The sequence below is a fragment of the Parasteatoda tepidariorum genome, chromosome 9 (assembly GCF_982258835.1).
Source record: "Parasteatoda tepidariorum strain Cologne lab strain chromosome 9, Ptep-v5.0, whole genome shotgun sequence".
Taxonomy (NCBI): Eukaryota; Metazoa; Arthropoda; class Arachnida; order Araneae; family Theridiidae; genus Parasteatoda; species Parasteatoda tepidariorum.
In genome coordinates, this window is record NC_141763.1 from 96,808,349 (window position 1) to 96,824,667 (window position 16,319).

The window sequence follows — 16,319 nt, forward strand, 5'->3', positions numbered from 1 at the left end:
GTGGGTTCGAATCCCACTTCTGACTGGCACATTTTTTACACATATTCGCATTTCTCACATAGGAGGTTTAAAAATTTCAATCTATCATTGAGGGTGTTCGGTTCAAAACGAGTTTTAATTTTATAATTCATAATAAAAATATTAAATGAAAAATGTTTGGATAATGATATTTTGCACGTTGTTTAACTAAAGAAAATTTGAATCGCTAAGAAACCGTGAATAATCTCAAAAGATCAATGCATTTTCTATTCAATATTAAAAAAATATCAGTTACGTTCGTGTCAGGATGGCCGAGGGGTCTAAGGCGCCAGACTCAAGGAGTGTTCCTTGCTCTGTTATCAGAGTGTTGAGTGTTCTGGTCCACGAATGTGGGCGTGGGTTCGAATCCCACTTCTGACTGGCACATTTTTTACACATATTCGCATTTCTCACATAGGAGGTTTAAAAATTTCAATCTATCATTGAGGGTGTTCGGTTCAAAACGAGTTTTAATTTTATAATTCATAATAAAAATATTAAATGAAAAATGTTTGGATAATGATATTTTGCACGTTGTTTAACTAAAGAAAATTTGAATCGCTAAGAAACCGTGAATAATCTCAAAAGATCAATGCATTTTCTATTCAATATTAAAAAAATATCAGTTACGTTCGTGTCAGGATGGCCGAGCGGTCTAAGGCGCCAGACTCAAGGAGTGTTCCTTGCTCTGTTATCAGAGTGTTGAGTGTTCAGGTCCACGAATGTGGGCGTGGGTTCGAATCCCACTTCTGACTGGCACATTTTTTACACATATTCGCATTTCTCACATAGGAGGTTTAAAAATTTCAATCTATCATTGAGGGTGTTCGGTTCAAAACGAGTTTTAATTTTACAATTCATAATAAAAATATTAAATGAAAAATGTTTGGATAATGATATTTTGCACGTTGTTTAACTAAAGAAAATTTGAATCGCTAAGAAACCGTGAATAATCTAAAAAGATCAATGCATTTTCTATTCAATATTAAAAAAATATCAGTTAAGTTCGTGTCAGGATGGCCGAGCGGTCTAAGGCGCCAGACTCAAGGAGTGTACCTTGCTCTGTTATCAGAGTGTTGAGTGTTCTGGTCCACGAATGTGTGCGTGTGTTCGAATCCCACTTCTGACTGGCACATTTTTTACACATATTCGCATTTCTCACATAGGAGGTTTAAAAATTTCAATCTATCATTGAGGGTGTTCGGTCCAAAACGAGTTTTAATTTTATAATTCATAATAAAAATATTAAATGAAAAATGTTTGGATAATGATATTTTGCACGTTGTTTAACTAAAGAAAATTTGAATCGCTAAGAAACCGTGAATAATCTCAAAAGATCAATGCATTTTCTATTCAATATTAAAAAAATATCAGTTACGTTCGTGTCAGGATGGCCGAGCGGTCTAAGGCGCCAGACTCAAGGAGTGTTCCTTGCTCTGTTATCAGAGTGTTGAGTGTTCTGGTCCACGAATGTGGGCGTAGGTTCGAATCCCACTTCTGACTGGCACATTTTTTACACATATTCGCATTTCTCACATAGGAGGTTTAAGAATTTCAATCTATCATTGAGGGTGTTCGGTTCAAAACGAGTTTTAATTTTATAATTCATAATAAAAATATTAAATGAAAAATGTTTGGATAATGATATTTTGCACGTTGTTTAACTAAAGAAAATTTGAATCGCTAAGAAACCGTGAATAATCTCAAAAGATCAATGCATTTTCTATTCAATATTAAAAAAATATCAGTTACGTTCGTGTCAGGATGGCCGAGCGGTCTAAGGCGCCAGACTCAAGGAGTGTTCCTTGCTCTGTTATCAGAGTGTTGAGTGTTCAGGTCCACGAATGTGGGCGTGGGTTCGAATCCCACTTCTGACTGGCACATTTTTTACACATATTCGCATTTCTCACATAGGAGGTTTAAAAATTTCAATCTATCATTGAGGGTGTTCGGTTCAAAACGAGTTTTAATTTTATAATTCATAATAAAAATATTAAATGAAAAATGTTTGGATAATGATATTTTGCACGTTGTTTAACTAAAGAAAATTTGAATTGCTAAGAAACCGTGAATAATCTAAAAAGATCAATGCATTTTCTATTCAATATTAAAAATATATCAGTTAAGTTCGTGTCAGGATGGCCGAGCGGTCTAAGGCGCCAGACTCAAGGAGTGTACCTTGCTCTGTTATCAGAGTGTTGAGTGTTCTGGTCCACGAATGTGTGCGTGCGTTCGAATCCCACTCCTGACTGGCACATTTTTTACACATATTCGCATTTCTCACATAGGAGGTTTAAAAATTTCAATCTATCATTGAGGGTGTTCGGTCCAAAACGAGTTTTAATTTTATAATTCATAATAAAAATATTAAATGAAAAATGTTTGGATAATGATATTTTGCACGTTGTTTAACTAAAGAAAATTTGAATTGCTAAGAAACCGTGAATAATCTAAAAAGATCAATGCATTTTCTATTCAATATTAAAAATATATCAGTTAAGTTCGTGTCAGGATGGCCGAGCGGTCTAAGGCGCCAGACTCAAGGAGTGTTCCTTGCTCTGTTATCAGAGTGTTGAGTGTTCTGGTCCACGAATGTGGGCGTGGGTTCGAATCCCACTTCTGACTGGCACATTTTTTACACATATTCGCATTTCTCACATAGGAGGTTTAAAAATTTCAATCTATCATTGAGGGTGTTCGGTTCAAAACGAGTTTTAATTTTATAATTCATAATAAAAATATTAAATGAAAAATGTTTGGATAATGATATTTTGCACGTTGTTTAACTAAAGAAAATTTGAATCGCTAAGAAACCGTGAATAATCTCAAAAGATCAATGCATTTTCTGTTCAATATTAAAAAAATATCAGTTACGTTCGTGTCAGGATGGCCGAGCGGTCTAAGGCGCCAGACTCAAGGAGTGTTCCTTGCTCTGTTATCAGAGTGTTGAGTGTTCAGGTCCACGAATGTGGGCGTGGGTTCGAATCCCACTTCTGACTGGCACATTTTTTACACATATTCGCATTTCTCACATAGGAGGTTTAAAAATTTCAATCTATCATTGAGGGTGTTCGGTTCAAAACGAGTTTTAATTTTATAATTCATAATAAAAATATTAAATGAAAAATGTTTGGATAATGATATTTTGCACGTTGTTTAACTAAAGAAAATTTGAATCGCTAAGAAACCGTGAATAATCTAAAAAGATCAATGCATTTTCTATTCAATATTAAAAAAATATCAGTTAAGTTCGTGTCAGGATGGCCGAGCGGTCTAAGGCGCCAGACTCAAGGAGTGTACCTTGCTCTGTTATCAGAGTGTTGAGTGTTCTGGTCCACGAATGTGTGCGTGCGTTCGAATCCCACTTCTGACTGGCACATTTTTTACACATATTCGCATTTCTCACATAGGAGGTTTAAAAATTTCAATCTATCATTGAGGGTGTTCGGTCCAAAACGAGTTTTAATTTTATAATTCGTAATAAAAATATTAAATGAAAAATGTTTGGAAAATGATATTTTGCACGTTGTTTAACTAAAGAAAATTTGAATCGCTAAGAAACCGTGAATAATCTCAAAAGATTAATGCATTTTCTATTCAATATTAAAAAAATATCAGTTACGTTCGTGTCAGGATGGCCGAGCGGTCTACGGCGCCAGACTCAAGGAGTGTTCCTTGCTCTGTTATCAGAGTGTTGAGTGTTCTGGTCCACGAATGTGGGCGTGGGTTCGAATCCCACTTCTGACTGGCACATTTTTTTACACATATTCGCATTTCTCACATAGGAGGTTTAAAAATTTCAATCTATCATTGAGGGTGTTCGGTTCAAAACGAGTTTTAATTTTATAATTCATAATAAAAATATTAAATGAAAAATGTTTGGATAATGATATTTTGCACGTTGTTTAACTAAAGAAAATTTGAATCGCTAAGAAACCGTGAATAATCTCAAAAGATCAATGCATTTTCTATTCAATATTAAAAAAATATCAGTTACGTTCGTGTCAGGATGGCCGAGCGGTCTAAGGCGCCAGACTCAAGGAGTGTTCCTTGCTCTGTTATCAGAGTGTTGAGTGTTCTGGTCCACGAATGTGGGCGTGGGTTCGAATCCCACTTCTGACTGGCACATTTTTTACACATATTCGCATTTCTCACATAGGAGGTTTAAAAATTTCAATCAATCATTGAGGGTGTTCGGTTCAAAACGAGTTTTAATTTTATAATTCATAATAAAAATATTAAATGAAAAATGTTTGGATAATGATATTTTGCACGTTGTTTAACTAAAGAAAATTTGAATCGCTAAGAAACCGTGAATAATCTAAAAAGATCAATGCATTTTCTATTCAATATTAAAAAAATATCAGTTAAGTTCGTGTCAGGATGGCCGAGCGGTCTAAGGCGCCAGACTCAAGGAGTGTACCTTGCTCTGTTATCAGAGTGTTGAGTGTTCTGGTCCACGAATGTGTGCGTGTGTTCGAATCCCACTTCTGACTGGCACATTTTTTACACATATTCGCATTTCTCACATAGGAGGTTTAAAAATTTCAATCTATCATTGAGGGTGTTCGGTCCAAAACGAGTTTTAATTTTATAATTCATAATAAAAATATTAAATGAAAAATGTTTGGATAATGATATTTTGCACGTTGTTTAACTAAAGAAAATTTGAATCGCTAAGAAACCGTGAATAATCTCAAAAGATCAATGCATTTTCTATTCAATATTAAAAAAATATCAGTTACGTTCGTGTCAGGATGGCCGAGCGGTCTAAGGCGCCAGACTCAAGGAGTGTTCCTTGCTCTGTTATCAGAGTGTTGAGTGTTCTGGTCCACGAATGTGGGCGTGGGGTCGAATCCCACTTCTGACTGGCACATTTTTTACACATATTCGCATTTCTCACATAGGAGGTTTAAAAATTTCAATCTATCATTGAGGGTGTTCGGTTCAAAACGAGTTTTAATTTTATAATTCATAATAAAAATATTAAATGAAAAATGTTTGGATAATGATATTTTGCACGTTGTTTAACTAAAGAAAATTTGAATCGCTAAGAAACCGTGAATAATCTCAAAAGATCAATGCATTTTCTATTCAATATTAAAAAAATATCAGTTACGTTCGTGTCAGGATGGCCGAGCGGTCTAAGGCGCCAGACTCAAGGAGTGTTCCTTGCTCTGTTATCAGAGTGTTGAGTGTTCAGGTCCACGAATGTGGGCGTGGGTTCGAATCCCACTTCTGACTGGCATATTTTTTACACATATTCGCATTTCTCACATAGGAGGTTTAAAAATTTCAATCTATCATTGAGGGTGTTCGGTTCAAAACGAGTTTTAATTTTATAATTCATAATAAAAATATTAAATGAAAAATGTTTGGATAATGATATTTTGCACGTTGTTTAACTAAAGAAAATTTGAATCGCTAAGAAACCGTGAATAATCTAAAAAGATCAATGCATTTTCTATTCAATATTAAAAAAATATCAGTTAAGTTCGTGTCAGGATGGCCGAGCGGTCTAAGGCGCCAGACTCAAGGAGTGTACCTTGCTCTGTTATCAGAGTGTTGAGTGTTCTGGTCCACGAATGTGTGCGTGCGTTCGAATCCCACTTCTGACTGGCACATTTTTTACACATATTCGCATTTCTCACATAGGAGGTTTAAAAATTTCAATCTATCATTGAGGGTGTTCGGTCCAAAACGAGTTTTAATTTTATAATTCATAATAAAAATATTAAATGAAAAATGTTTGGATAATGATATTTTGCACGTTGTTTAACTAAAGAAAATTTGAATCGCTAAGAAACCGTGAATAATCTCAAAAGATCAATGCATTTTCTATTCAATATTAAAAAAATATCAGTTACGTTCGTGTCAGGATGGCCGAGCGGTCTAAGGCGCCAGACTCAAGGAGTGTTCCTTGCTCTGTTATCAGAGTGTTGAGTGTTCTGGTCCACGAATGTGGGCGTGGGTTCGAATCCCACTTCTGACTGGCACATTTTTTACACATATTCGCATTTCTCACATAGGAGGTTTAAAAATTTCAATCTATCATTGAGGGTGTTCGGTTCAAAACGAGTTTTAATTTTATAATTCATAATAAAAATATTAAATGAAAAATGTTTGGATAATGATATTTTGCACGTTGTTTAACTAAAGAAAATTTGAATCGCTAAGAAACCGTGAATAATCTAAAAAGATCAATGCATTTTCTATTCAATATTAAAAAAATATCAGTTAAGTTCGTGTCAGGATGGCCGAGCGGTCTAAGGCGCCAGACTCAAGGAGTGTACCTTGCTCTGTTATCAGAGTGTTGAGTGTTCTGGTCCACGAATGTGTGCGTGTGTTCGAATCCCACTTCTGACTGGCACATTTTTTACACATATTCGCATTTCTCACATAGGAGGTTTAAAAATTTCAATCTATCATTGAGGGTGTTCGGTCCAAAACGAGTTTTAATTTTATAATTCATAATAAAAATATTAAATGAAAAATGTTTGGATAATGATATTTTGCACGTTGTTTAACTAAAGAAAATTTGAATCGCTAAGAAACCGTGAATAATCTCAAAAGATCAATGCATTTTCTATTCAATATTAAAAAAATATCAGTTACGTTCGTGTCAGGATGGCCGAGCGGTCTAAGGCGCCAGACTCAAGGAGTGTTCCTTGCTCTGTTATCAGAGTGTTGAGTGTTCTGGTCCACGAATGTGGGCGTGGGTTCGAATCCCACTTCTGACTGGCACATTTTTTACACATATTCGCATTTCTCACATAGGAGGTTTAAAAATTTCAATCTATCATTGAGGGTGTTCGGTTCAAAACGAGTTTTAATTTTATAATTCATAATAAAAATATTAAATGAAAAATGTTTGGATAATGATATTTTGCACGTTGTTTAACTAAAGAAAATTTGAATCGCTAAGAAACCGTGAATAATCTAAAAAGATCAATGCATTTTCTATTCAATATTAAAAAAATATCAGTTAAGTTCGTGTCAGGATGGGCGAGCGGTCTAAGGCGCCAGACTCAAGGAGTGTACCTTGCTCTGTTATCAGAGTGTTGAGTGTTCTGGTCCACGAATGTGTGCGTGTGTTCGAATCCCACTTCTGACTGGCACATTTTTTACACATATTCGCATTTCTCACATAGGAGGTTTAAAAATTTCAATCTATCATTGAGGGTGTTCGGTCCAAAACGAGTTTTAATTTTATAATTCATAATAAAAATATTAAATGAAAAATGTTTGGATAATGATATTTTGCACGTTGTTTAACTAAAGAAAATTTGAATCGCTAAGAAACCGTGAATAATCTCAAAAGATCAATGCATTTTCTATTCAATATTAAAAAAATATCAGTTACGTTCGTGTCAGGATGGCCGAGCGGTCTAAGGCGCCAGACTCAAGGAGTGTTCCTTGCTCTGTTATCAGAGTGTTGAGTGTTCTGGTCCACGAATGTGGGCGTGGGTTCGAATCCCACTTCTGACTGGCACATTTTTTACACATATTCGCATTTCTCACATAGGAGGTTTAAAAATTTCAATCTATCATTGAGGGTGTTCGGTTCAAAACGAGTTTTAATTTTATAATTCATAATAAAAATATTAAATGAAAAATGTTTGGATAATGATATTTTGCACGTTGTTTAACTAAAGAAAATTTGAATCGCTAAGAAACCGTGAATAATCTCAAAAGATCAATGCATTTTCTATTCAATATTAAAAAAATATCAGTTACGTTCGTGTCAGGATGGCCGAGCGGTCTAAGGCGCCAGACTCAAGGAGTGTTCCTTGCTCTGTTATCAGAGTGTTGAGTGTTCAGGTCCACGAATGTGGGCGTGGGTTCGAATCCCACTTCTGACTGGCACATTTTTTACACATATTCGCATTTCTCACATAGGAGGTTTAAAAATTTCAATCTATCATTGAGGGTGTTCGGTTCAAAACGAGTTTTAATTTTATAATTCATAATAAAAATATTAAATGAAAAATGTTTGGATAATGATATTTTGCACGTTGTTTAACTAAAGAAAATTTGAATCGCTAAGAAACCGTGAATAATCTAAAAAGATCAATGCATTTTCTATTCAATATTAAAAAAATATCAGTTAAGTTCGTGTCAGGATGGCCGAGCGGTCTAAGGCGCCAGACTCAAGGAGTGTATCTTGCTCTGTTATCAGAGTGTTGAGTGTTCTGGTCCACGAATGTGTGCGTGTGTTCGAATCCCACTTCTGACTGGCACATTTTTTACACATATTCGCATTTCTCACATAGGAGGTTTAAAAATTTCAATCTATCATTGAGGGTGTTCGGTCCAAAACGAGTTTTAATTTTATAATTCATAATAAAAATATTAAATGAAAAATGTTTGGATAATGATATTTTGCACGTTGTTTAACTAAAGAAAATTTGAATCGCTAAGAAACCGTGAATAATCTCAAAAGATCAATGCATTTTCTATTCAATATTAAAAAAATATCAGTTACGTTCGTGTCAGGATGGCCGAGCGGTCTAAGGCGCCAGACTCAAGGAGTGTTCCTTGCTCTGTTATCAGAGTGTTGAGTGTTCTGGTCCACGAATGTGGGCGTGGGTTCGAATCCCACTTCTGACTGGCACATTTTTTACACATATTCGCATTTCTCACATAGGAGGTTTAAAAATTTCAATCTATCATTGAGGGTGTTCGGTTCAAAACGAGTTTTAATTTTATAATTCATAATAAAAATATTAAATGAAAAATGTTTGGATAATGATATTTTGCACGTTGTTTAACTAAAGAAAATTTGAATCGCTAAGAAACCGTGAATAATCTCAAAAGATCAATGCATTTTCTATTCAATATTAAAAAAATATCAGTTACGTTCGTGTCAGGATGGCCGAGCGGTCTAAGGCGCCAGACTCAAGGAGTGTTCCTTGCTCTGTTATCAGAGTGTTGAGTGTTCTGGTCCACGAATGTGGGCGTGGGTTCGAATCCCACTTCTGACTGGCACATTTTTTACACATATTCGCATTTCTCACATAGGAGGTTTAAAAATTTCAATCAATCATTGAGGGTGTTCGGTTCAAAACGAGTTTCAATTTTATAATTCATAATAAAAATATTAAATGAAAAATGTTTGAATAATGATATTTTGCACGTTGTTTAACTAAAGAAAATTTGAATCGCTAAGAAACCGTGAATAATCTCAAAAGATCAATGCATTTTCTATTCAATATTAAAAAAATATCAGTTACGTTCGTGTCAGGATGGCTGAGCGGTCTAAGGCGCCAGACTCAAGGAGTGTTCCTTGCTCTGTTATCAGAGTGTTGAGTGTTCTGGTCCACGAATGTGGGCGTGGGTTCGAATCCCACTTCTGACTGGCACATTTTTTACACATATTCGCATTTCTCACATAGGAGGTTTAAAAAATTTCAATCTATCATTGAGGGTGTTCGGTTCAAAACGAGTTTTAATTTTATATTTCATAATAAAAATATTAAATGAAAAATGTTTGGATAATGATATTTTGCACGTTGTTTAACTAAAGAAAATTTGAATCGCTAAGAAACCGTGAATAATCTCAAAAGATCAATGCATTTTCTATTCAATATTAAAAAAATATCAGTTACGTTCGTGTCAGGATGGCCGAGCGGTCTAAGGCGCCAGACTCAAGGAGTGTTCCTTGCTCTGTTATCAGAGTGTTGAGTGTTCAGGTCCACGAATGTGGGCGTGGGTTCAAATCCCACTTCTGACTGGCACATTTTTTACACATATTCGCATTTCTCACATAGGAGGTTTAAAAATTTCAATCTATCATTGAGGGTGTTCGGTCCAAAACGAGTTTTAATTTTATAATTCATAATAAAAATATTAAATGAAAAATGTTTGGATAATGATATTTTGCACGTTGTTTAACTAAAGAAAATTTGAATCGCTAAGAAACCGTGAATAATCTCAAAAGATCAATGCATTTTCTATTCAATATTAAAAAAATATCAGTTACGTTCGTGTCAGGATGGCCGAGCGGTCTAAGGCGCCAGACTCAAGGAGTGTTCCTTGCTCTGTTATCAGAGTGTTGAGTGTTCTGGTCCACGAATGTGGGCGTGGGTTCGAATCCCACTTCTGACTGGCACATTTTTTACACATATTCGCATTTCTCACATAGGAGGTTTAAAAATTTCAATCTATCATTGAGGGTGTTCGGTTCAAAACGAGTTTTAATTTTATAATTCATAATAAAAATATTAAATGAAAAATGTTTGGATAATGATATTTTGCACGTTGTTTAACTAAAGAAAATTTGAATCGCTAAGAAACCGTGAATAATCTCAAAAGATCAATGCATTTTCTATTCAATATTAAAAAAATATCAGTTACGTTCGTGTCAGGATGGCCGAGCGGTCTAAGGCGCCAGACTCAAGGAGTGTTCCTTGCTCTGTTATCAGAGTGTTGAGTGTTCTGGTCCACGAATGTGGGCGTGGGTTCGAATCCCACTTCTGACTGGCACATTTTTTACACATATTCGCATTTCTCACATAGGAGGTTTAAAAATTTCAATCAATCATTGAGGGTGTTCGGTTCAAAACGAGTTTCAATTTTATAATTCATAATAAAAATATTAAATGAAAAATGTTTGGATAATGATATTTTGCACGTTGTTTAACTAAAGAAAATTTGAATCGCTAAGAAACCGTGAATAATCTCAAAAGATCAATGCATTTTCTATTCAATATTAAAAAAATATTAGTTACGTTCGTGTCAGGATGGCCGAGCGGTCTAAGGCGCCAGACTCAAGGAGTGCTCCTTGCTCTGTTATCAGAGTGTTGAGTGTTCTGGTCCACGAATGTGGGCGTGGGTTCGAATCCCACTTCTGACTGGCACATTTTTTACACATATTCGCATTTCTCACATAGGAGGTTTAAAAATTTCAATCTATCATTGAGGGTGTTCGGTTCAAAACGAGTTTTAATTTTATAATTCATAATAAAAATATTAAATGAAAAATGTTTGGATAATGATATTTTGCACGTTGTTTAACTAAAGAAAATTTGAATCGCTAAGAAACCGTGAATAATCTCAAAAGATCAATGCATTTTCTATTCAATATTAAAAAAATATCAGTTACGTTCGTGTCAGGATGGCCGAGCGGTCTAAGGCGCCAGACTCAAGGAGTGTTCCTTGCTCTGTTATCAGAGTGTTGAGTGTTCAGGTCCACGAATGTGGGCGTGGGTTCGAATCCCACTTCTGACTGGCACATTTTTTACACATATTCGCATTTCTCACATAGGAGGTTTAAAAATTTCAATCTATTTTTGAGGGTGTTCGGTTCAAAACGAGTTTTAATTTTATAATTCATAATAAAAATATTAAATGAAAAATGTTTGGATAATGATATTTTGCACGTTGTTTAACTAAAGAAAATTTGAATCGCTAAGAAACCGTGAATAATCTAAAAAGATCAATGCATTTTCTATTCAATATTAAAAAAATATCAGTTAAGTTCGTGTCAGGATGGCCGAGCGGTCTAAGGCGCCAGACTCAAGGAGTGTACCTTGCTCTGTTATCAGAGTGTTGAGTGTTCTGGTCCACGAATGTGTGCGTGTGTTCGAATCCCACTTCTGACTGGCACATTTTTTACACATATTCGCATTTCTCACATAGGAGGTTTAAAAATTTCAATCTATCATTGAGGGTGTTCGGTCCAAAACGAGTTTTTATTTTATAATTCATAATAAAAATATTAAATGAAAAATGTTTGGATAATGATATTTTGCACGTTGTTTAACTAAAGAAAATTTGAATCGCTAAGAAACCGTGAATAATCTCAAAAGATCAATGCATTTTCTATTCAATATTAAAAAAATATCAGTTACGTTCGTGTCAGGATGGCCGAGCGGTCTAAGGCGCCAGACTCAAGGAGTGTTCCTTGCTCTGTTATCAGAGTGTTGAGTGTTCTGGTCCACGAATGTGGGCGTGGGCTCGAATCCCACTTCTGACTGGCACATTTTTTACACATATTCGCATTTCTCACATAGGAGGTTTAAAAATTTCAATCTATCATTGAGGGTGTTCGGTTCAAAACGAGTTTTAATTTTATAATTCATAATAAAAATATTAAATGAAAAATGTTTGGATAATGATATTTTGCACGTTGTTTAACTAAAGAAAATTTGAATCGCTAAGAAACCGTGAATAATCTCAAAAGATCAATGCATTTTCTATTCAATATTAAAAAAATATCAGTTACGTTCGTGTCAGGATGGCCGAGCGGTCTAAGGCGCCAGACTCAAGGAGTGTTCCTTGCTCTGTTATCAGAGTGTTGAGTGTTCTGGTCCACGAATGTGGGCGTGGGTTCGAATCCCACTTCTGACTGGCACATTTTTTACACATATTCGCATATCTCACATAGGAGGTTTAAAAATTTCAATCAATCATTGAGGGTGTTCGGTTCAAAACGAGTTTTAATTTTATAATTCATAATAAAAATATTAAATGAAAAATGTTTGGATAATGATATTTTGCACGTTGTTTAACTAAAGAAAATTTGAATCGCTAAGAAACCGTGAATAATCTCAAAAGATCAATGCATTTTCTATTCAATATTAAAAAAATATCAGTTACGTTCGTGTCAGGATGGCCGAGCGGTCTAAGGCGCCAGACTCAAGGAGTGTTCCTTGCTCTGTTATCAGAGTGTTGAGTGTTCAGGTCCACGAATGTGGGCGTGGGTTCGAATCCCACTTCTGACTGGCACATTTTTTACACATATTCGCATTTCTCACATAGGAGGTTTAAAAATTTCAATCTATCATTGAGGGTGTTCGGTTCAAAACGAGTTTTAATTTTATAATTCATAATAAAAATATTAAATGAAAAATGTTTGGATAATGATATTTTGCACGTTGTTTAACTAAAGAAAATTTGAATCGCTAAGAAACCGTGAATAATCTAAAAAGATCAATGCATTTTCTATTCAATATTAAAAAAATATCAGTTAAGTTCGTGTCAGGATGGCCGAGCGGTCTAAGGCGCCAGACTCAAGGAGTGTACCTTGCTCTGTTATCAGAGTGTTGAGTGTTCTGGTCCACGAATGTGTGCGTGTGTTCGAATCCCACTTCTGACTGGCACATTTTTTACACATATTCGCATTTCTCACATAGGAGGTTTAAAAATTTCAATCTATCATTGAGGGTGTTCGGTCCAAAACGAGTTTTAATTTTATAATTCATAATAAAAATATAAAATGAAAAATGTTGGGATAATGATATTTTGCACGTTGTTTAACTAAAGAAAATTTGAATCGCTAAGAAACCGTGAGTAATCTCAAAAGATCAATGCATTTTCTATTCAATATTAAAAATATATCAGTTACGTTCGTGTCAGGATGGCCGAGCGGTCTAAGGCGCCAGACTCAAGGAGTGTTCCTTGCTCTGCTATCAGAGTGTTGAGTGTTCTGGTCCACGAATGTGGGCGTGGGTTCGAATCCCACTTCTGACTGGCACATTTTTTACACATATTCGCATTTCTCACATAGGAGGTTTAAAAATTTCAATCTATCATTGAGGGTGTTCGGTCCAAAACGAGTTTTAATTTTATAATTCATAATAAAAATATTAAATGAAAAATGTTTGGATAATGATATTTTGCACGTTCTTTAACTAAAGAAAATTTGAATCGCTAAGAAACCGTGAATAATCTCAAAAGATCAATGCATTTTCTATTCAATATTAAAAAAATATCAGTTACGTTCGTGTCAGGATGGCCGAGCGGTCTAAGGCGACAGACTCAAGGAGTGTTCCTTGCTCTGTTATCAGAGTGTTGAGTGTTCTGGTCCACGAATGTGGGCGTGGGTTCGAATCCCACTTCTGACTGGCACATTTTTTACACATATTCGCATTTCTCACATAGGAGGTTTAAAAATTTCAATCAATCATTGAGGGTGTTCGGTTCAAAACGAGTTTTAATTTTATAATTCATAATAAAAATATTAAATGAAAAATGTTTGAATAATGATATTTTGCACGTTGTTTAACTAAAGAAAATTTGAATCGCTAAGAAACCGTGAATAATCTCAAAAGATCAATGCATTTTCTATTCAATATTAAAAAAATATCAGTTACGTTCGTGTCAGGATGGCCGAGCGGTCTAAGGCGCCAGACTCAAGGAGTGTTCCTTGCTCTGTTATCAGAGTGTTGAGTGTTCTGGTCCACGAATGTGGGCGTGGGTTCGAATCCCACTTCTGACTGGCACATTTTTTACACATATTCGCATTTCTCACATAGGAGGTTTAAAAATTTCAATCTATCATTGAGGGTGTTCGGTTCAAAACGAGTTTTAATTTTATAATTCATAATAAAAATATTAAATAATAAATGTTTGGATAATGATATTTTGCACGTTGTTTAACTAAAGAAAATTTGAATCGCTAAGAAACCGTGAATAATCTCAAAAGATCAATGCATTTTCTATTCAATATTAAAAAAATATCAGTTACGTTCGTGTTAGGATGGCCGAGCGGTCTAAGGCGCCAGACTCAAGGAGTGTTCCTTGCTCGGCTATCAGAGTGTTGAGTGTTCTGGTCCACGAATGTGGGCGTGGGTTCGAATCCCACTTCTGACTGGCACATTTTTTACACATATTCGCATTTCTCACATAGGAGGTTTAAAAATTTCAATCTATCATTGAGGGTGTTCGGTCCAAAACGAGTTTTAATTTTATAATTCATAATAAAAATATTAAATGAAAAATGTTTGGATAATGATATTTTGCACGTTGTTTAACTAAAGAAAATTTGAATCGCTAAGAAACCGTGAATAATCTCAAAAGATCAATGCATTTTCTATTCAATATTAAAAAAATATCAGTTACGTTCGTGTCAGGATGGCCGAGCGGTCTAAGGCGCCAGACTCAAGGAGTGTTCCTTGCTCTGTTATCAGAGTGTTGAGTGTTCTGGTCCACGAATGTGGGCGTGGGTTCGAATCCCACTTCTGACTGGCACATTTTTTACACATATTCGCATTTCTCACATAGGAGGTTTAAAAATTTCAATCTATCATTGAGGGTGTTCGGTTCAAAACGAGTTTTAATTTTATAATTCATAATAAAAATATTAAATGAAAAATGTTTGGATAATGATATTTTGCACGTTGTTTAACTAAAGAAAATTTGAATCGCTAAGAAACCGTGAATAATCTCAAAAGATCAATGCATTTTCTATTCAATATTAAAAAAATATCAGTTACGTTCGTGTCAGGATGGCCGAGCGGTCTAAGGCGCCAGACTCAAGGAGTGTTCCTTGCTCTGTTATCAGAGTGTTGAGTGTTCTGGTCCACGAATGTGGGCGTGGGTTCGAATCCCACTTCTGACTGGCACATTTTTTACACATATTCGCATTTCTCACATAGGAGGTTTAAAAATTTCAATCAATCATTGAGGGTGTTCGGTTCAAAACGAGTTTTAATTTTATAATTCATAATAAAAATATTAAATGAAAAATGTTTGAATAATGATATTTTGCACGTTGTTTAACTAAAGAAAATTTGAATCGCTAAGAAACCGTGAATAATCTCAAAAGATCAATGCATTTTCTATTCAATATTAAAAAAATATCAGTTACGTTCGTGTCAGGATGGCCGAGCGGTCTAAGGCGCCAGACTCAAGGAGTGTTCCTTGCTCTGTTATCAGAGTGTTGAGTGTTCTGGTCCACGAATGTGGGCGTGGGTTCGAATCCCACTTCTGACTGGCACATTTTTTACACATATTCGCATTTCTCACATAGGAGGTTTAAAAATTTCAATCAATCATTGAGGGTGTTCGGTTCAAAACGAGTTTTAATTTTATAATTCATAAAAAAAATATTAAATGAAAAATGTTTGAATAATGATATTTTGCACGTTGTTTAACTAAAGAAAATTTGAATCGCTAAGAAACCGTGAATAATCTCAAAAGATCAATGCATTTTCTATTCAATATTAAAAAAATATCAGCTACGTTCGTGTCAGGATGGCCGAGCGGTCTAAGGCGCCAGATTCAAGGACTGTTCCTTGCTCTGTTATCAGAGTGTTGAGTGTTCAGGTCCACGAATGTGGGCGTGGGTTCGAATCCCACTTCTGACTGGCACATTTTTTACACATATTCGCATTTCTCACATAGGAGGTTTAAAAATTTCAATCTATCATTGAGGGTGTTCGGTTCAAAACGAGTTTTAATTTTATAATTCATAATAAAAATATTAAATGAAAAATGTTTGGATAATGATATTTTGCACGTTGTTTAACTAAAGAAAATTTGAATCGCTAAGAAACCGTGAATAATCTAAAAAGATC

The 16,319-nt window shown here is 35.0% G+C and overlaps 18 non-coding genes across 18 annotated transcripts in view; all 18 read left to right on the plus strand.

Moving 5' to 3' along the window:
• The window catches only part of TRNAL-CAA (transfer RNA leucine (anticodon CAA)), a 119-nt gene extending 94 nt beyond the window's left edge, over positions 1-25 (plus strand). Inside the window, exon 2 of the tRNA in view lies at positions 1-25. This exon is cut by the window's left edge and continues 21 nt beyond it. This is a non-coding gene — a tRNA (tRNA-Leu).
• Positions 26-280: 255 nt separating this feature from the next.
• Positions 281-399, plus strand: TRNAL-CAA (transfer RNA leucine (anticodon CAA)). The gene is made up of 2 exons: positions 281-318; positions 354-399. It is a non-coding gene; the product is annotated as a tRNA-Leu (tRNA).
• A 2,125-nt stretch (positions 400-2,524) lies between these two features.
• Positions 2,525-2,643, plus strand: TRNAL-CAA (transfer RNA leucine (anticodon CAA)). The gene is made up of 2 exons: positions 2,525-2,562; positions 2,598-2,643. It is a non-coding gene; the product is annotated as a tRNA-Leu (tRNA).
• A 1,378-nt stretch (positions 2,644-4,021) lies between these two features.
• On the plus strand, positions 4,022-4,140 carry TRNAL-CAA (transfer RNA leucine (anticodon CAA)). Its single transcript has 2 exons — positions 4,022-4,059; positions 4,095-4,140. It is a non-coding gene; the product is annotated as a tRNA-Leu (tRNA).
• Positions 4,141-5,891: 1,751 nt separating this feature from the next.
• Positions 5,892-6,010, plus strand: TRNAL-CAA (transfer RNA leucine (anticodon CAA)). The gene is made up of 2 exons: positions 5,892-5,929; positions 5,965-6,010. It is a non-coding gene; the product is annotated as a tRNA-Leu (tRNA).
• Positions 6,011-6,639: 629 nt separating this feature from the next.
• TRNAL-CAA (transfer RNA leucine (anticodon CAA)) lies at positions 6,640-6,758 on the plus strand. The gene is made up of 2 exons: positions 6,640-6,677; positions 6,713-6,758. It is a non-coding gene; the product is annotated as a tRNA-Leu (tRNA).
• A 629-nt stretch (positions 6,759-7,387) lies between these two features.
• TRNAL-CAA (transfer RNA leucine (anticodon CAA)) lies at positions 7,388-7,506 on the plus strand. The gene is made up of 2 exons: positions 7,388-7,425; positions 7,461-7,506. It is a non-coding gene; the product is annotated as a tRNA-Leu (tRNA).
• Positions 7,507-8,509: 1,003 nt separating this feature from the next.
• On the plus strand, positions 8,510-8,628 carry TRNAL-CAA (transfer RNA leucine (anticodon CAA)). Its single transcript has 2 exons — positions 8,510-8,547; positions 8,583-8,628. It is a non-coding gene; the product is annotated as a tRNA-Leu (tRNA).
• Positions 8,629-8,883: 255 nt separating this feature from the next.
• On the plus strand, positions 8,884-9,002 carry TRNAL-CAA (transfer RNA leucine (anticodon CAA)). The gene is made up of 2 exons: positions 8,884-8,921; positions 8,957-9,002. It is a non-coding gene; the product is annotated as a tRNA-Leu (tRNA).
• A 1,004-nt stretch (positions 9,003-10,006) lies between these two features.
• TRNAL-CAA (transfer RNA leucine (anticodon CAA)) lies at positions 10,007-10,125 on the plus strand. Its single transcript has 2 exons — positions 10,007-10,044; positions 10,080-10,125. It is a non-coding gene; the product is annotated as a tRNA-Leu (tRNA).
• A 255-nt stretch (positions 10,126-10,380) lies between these two features.
• Positions 10,381-10,499, plus strand: TRNAL-CAA (transfer RNA leucine (anticodon CAA)). The gene is made up of 2 exons: positions 10,381-10,418; positions 10,454-10,499. It is a non-coding gene; the product is annotated as a tRNA-Leu (tRNA).
• A 255-nt stretch (positions 10,500-10,754) lies between these two features.
• On the plus strand, positions 10,755-10,873 carry TRNAL-CAA (transfer RNA leucine (anticodon CAA)). Its single transcript has 2 exons — positions 10,755-10,792; positions 10,828-10,873. It is a non-coding gene; the product is annotated as a tRNA-Leu (tRNA).
• Positions 10,874-12,250: 1,377 nt separating this feature from the next.
• Positions 12,251-12,369, plus strand: TRNAL-CAA (transfer RNA leucine (anticodon CAA)). The gene is made up of 2 exons: positions 12,251-12,288; positions 12,324-12,369. It is a non-coding gene; the product is annotated as a tRNA-Leu (tRNA).
• Positions 12,370-13,372: 1,003 nt separating this feature from the next.
• Positions 13,373-13,491, plus strand: TRNAL-CAA (transfer RNA leucine (anticodon CAA)). The gene is made up of 2 exons: positions 13,373-13,410; positions 13,446-13,491. It is a non-coding gene; the product is annotated as a tRNA-Leu (tRNA).
• A 629-nt stretch (positions 13,492-14,120) lies between these two features.
• TRNAL-CAA (transfer RNA leucine (anticodon CAA)) lies at positions 14,121-14,239 on the plus strand. Its single transcript has 2 exons — positions 14,121-14,158; positions 14,194-14,239. It is a non-coding gene; the product is annotated as a tRNA-Leu (tRNA).
• Positions 14,240-14,868: 629 nt separating this feature from the next.
• On the plus strand, positions 14,869-14,987 carry TRNAL-CAA (transfer RNA leucine (anticodon CAA)). The gene is made up of 2 exons: positions 14,869-14,906; positions 14,942-14,987. It is a non-coding gene; the product is annotated as a tRNA-Leu (tRNA).
• A 255-nt stretch (positions 14,988-15,242) lies between these two features.
• TRNAL-CAA (transfer RNA leucine (anticodon CAA)) lies at positions 15,243-15,361 on the plus strand. Its single transcript has 2 exons — positions 15,243-15,280; positions 15,316-15,361. It is a non-coding gene; the product is annotated as a tRNA-Leu (tRNA).
• Positions 15,362-15,616: 255 nt separating this feature from the next.
• TRNAL-CAA (transfer RNA leucine (anticodon CAA)) lies at positions 15,617-15,735 on the plus strand. Its single transcript has 2 exons — positions 15,617-15,654; positions 15,690-15,735. It is a non-coding gene; the product is annotated as a tRNA-Leu (tRNA).
• The last annotated feature ends 584 nt before the right edge of the window (positions 15,736-16,319 follow it).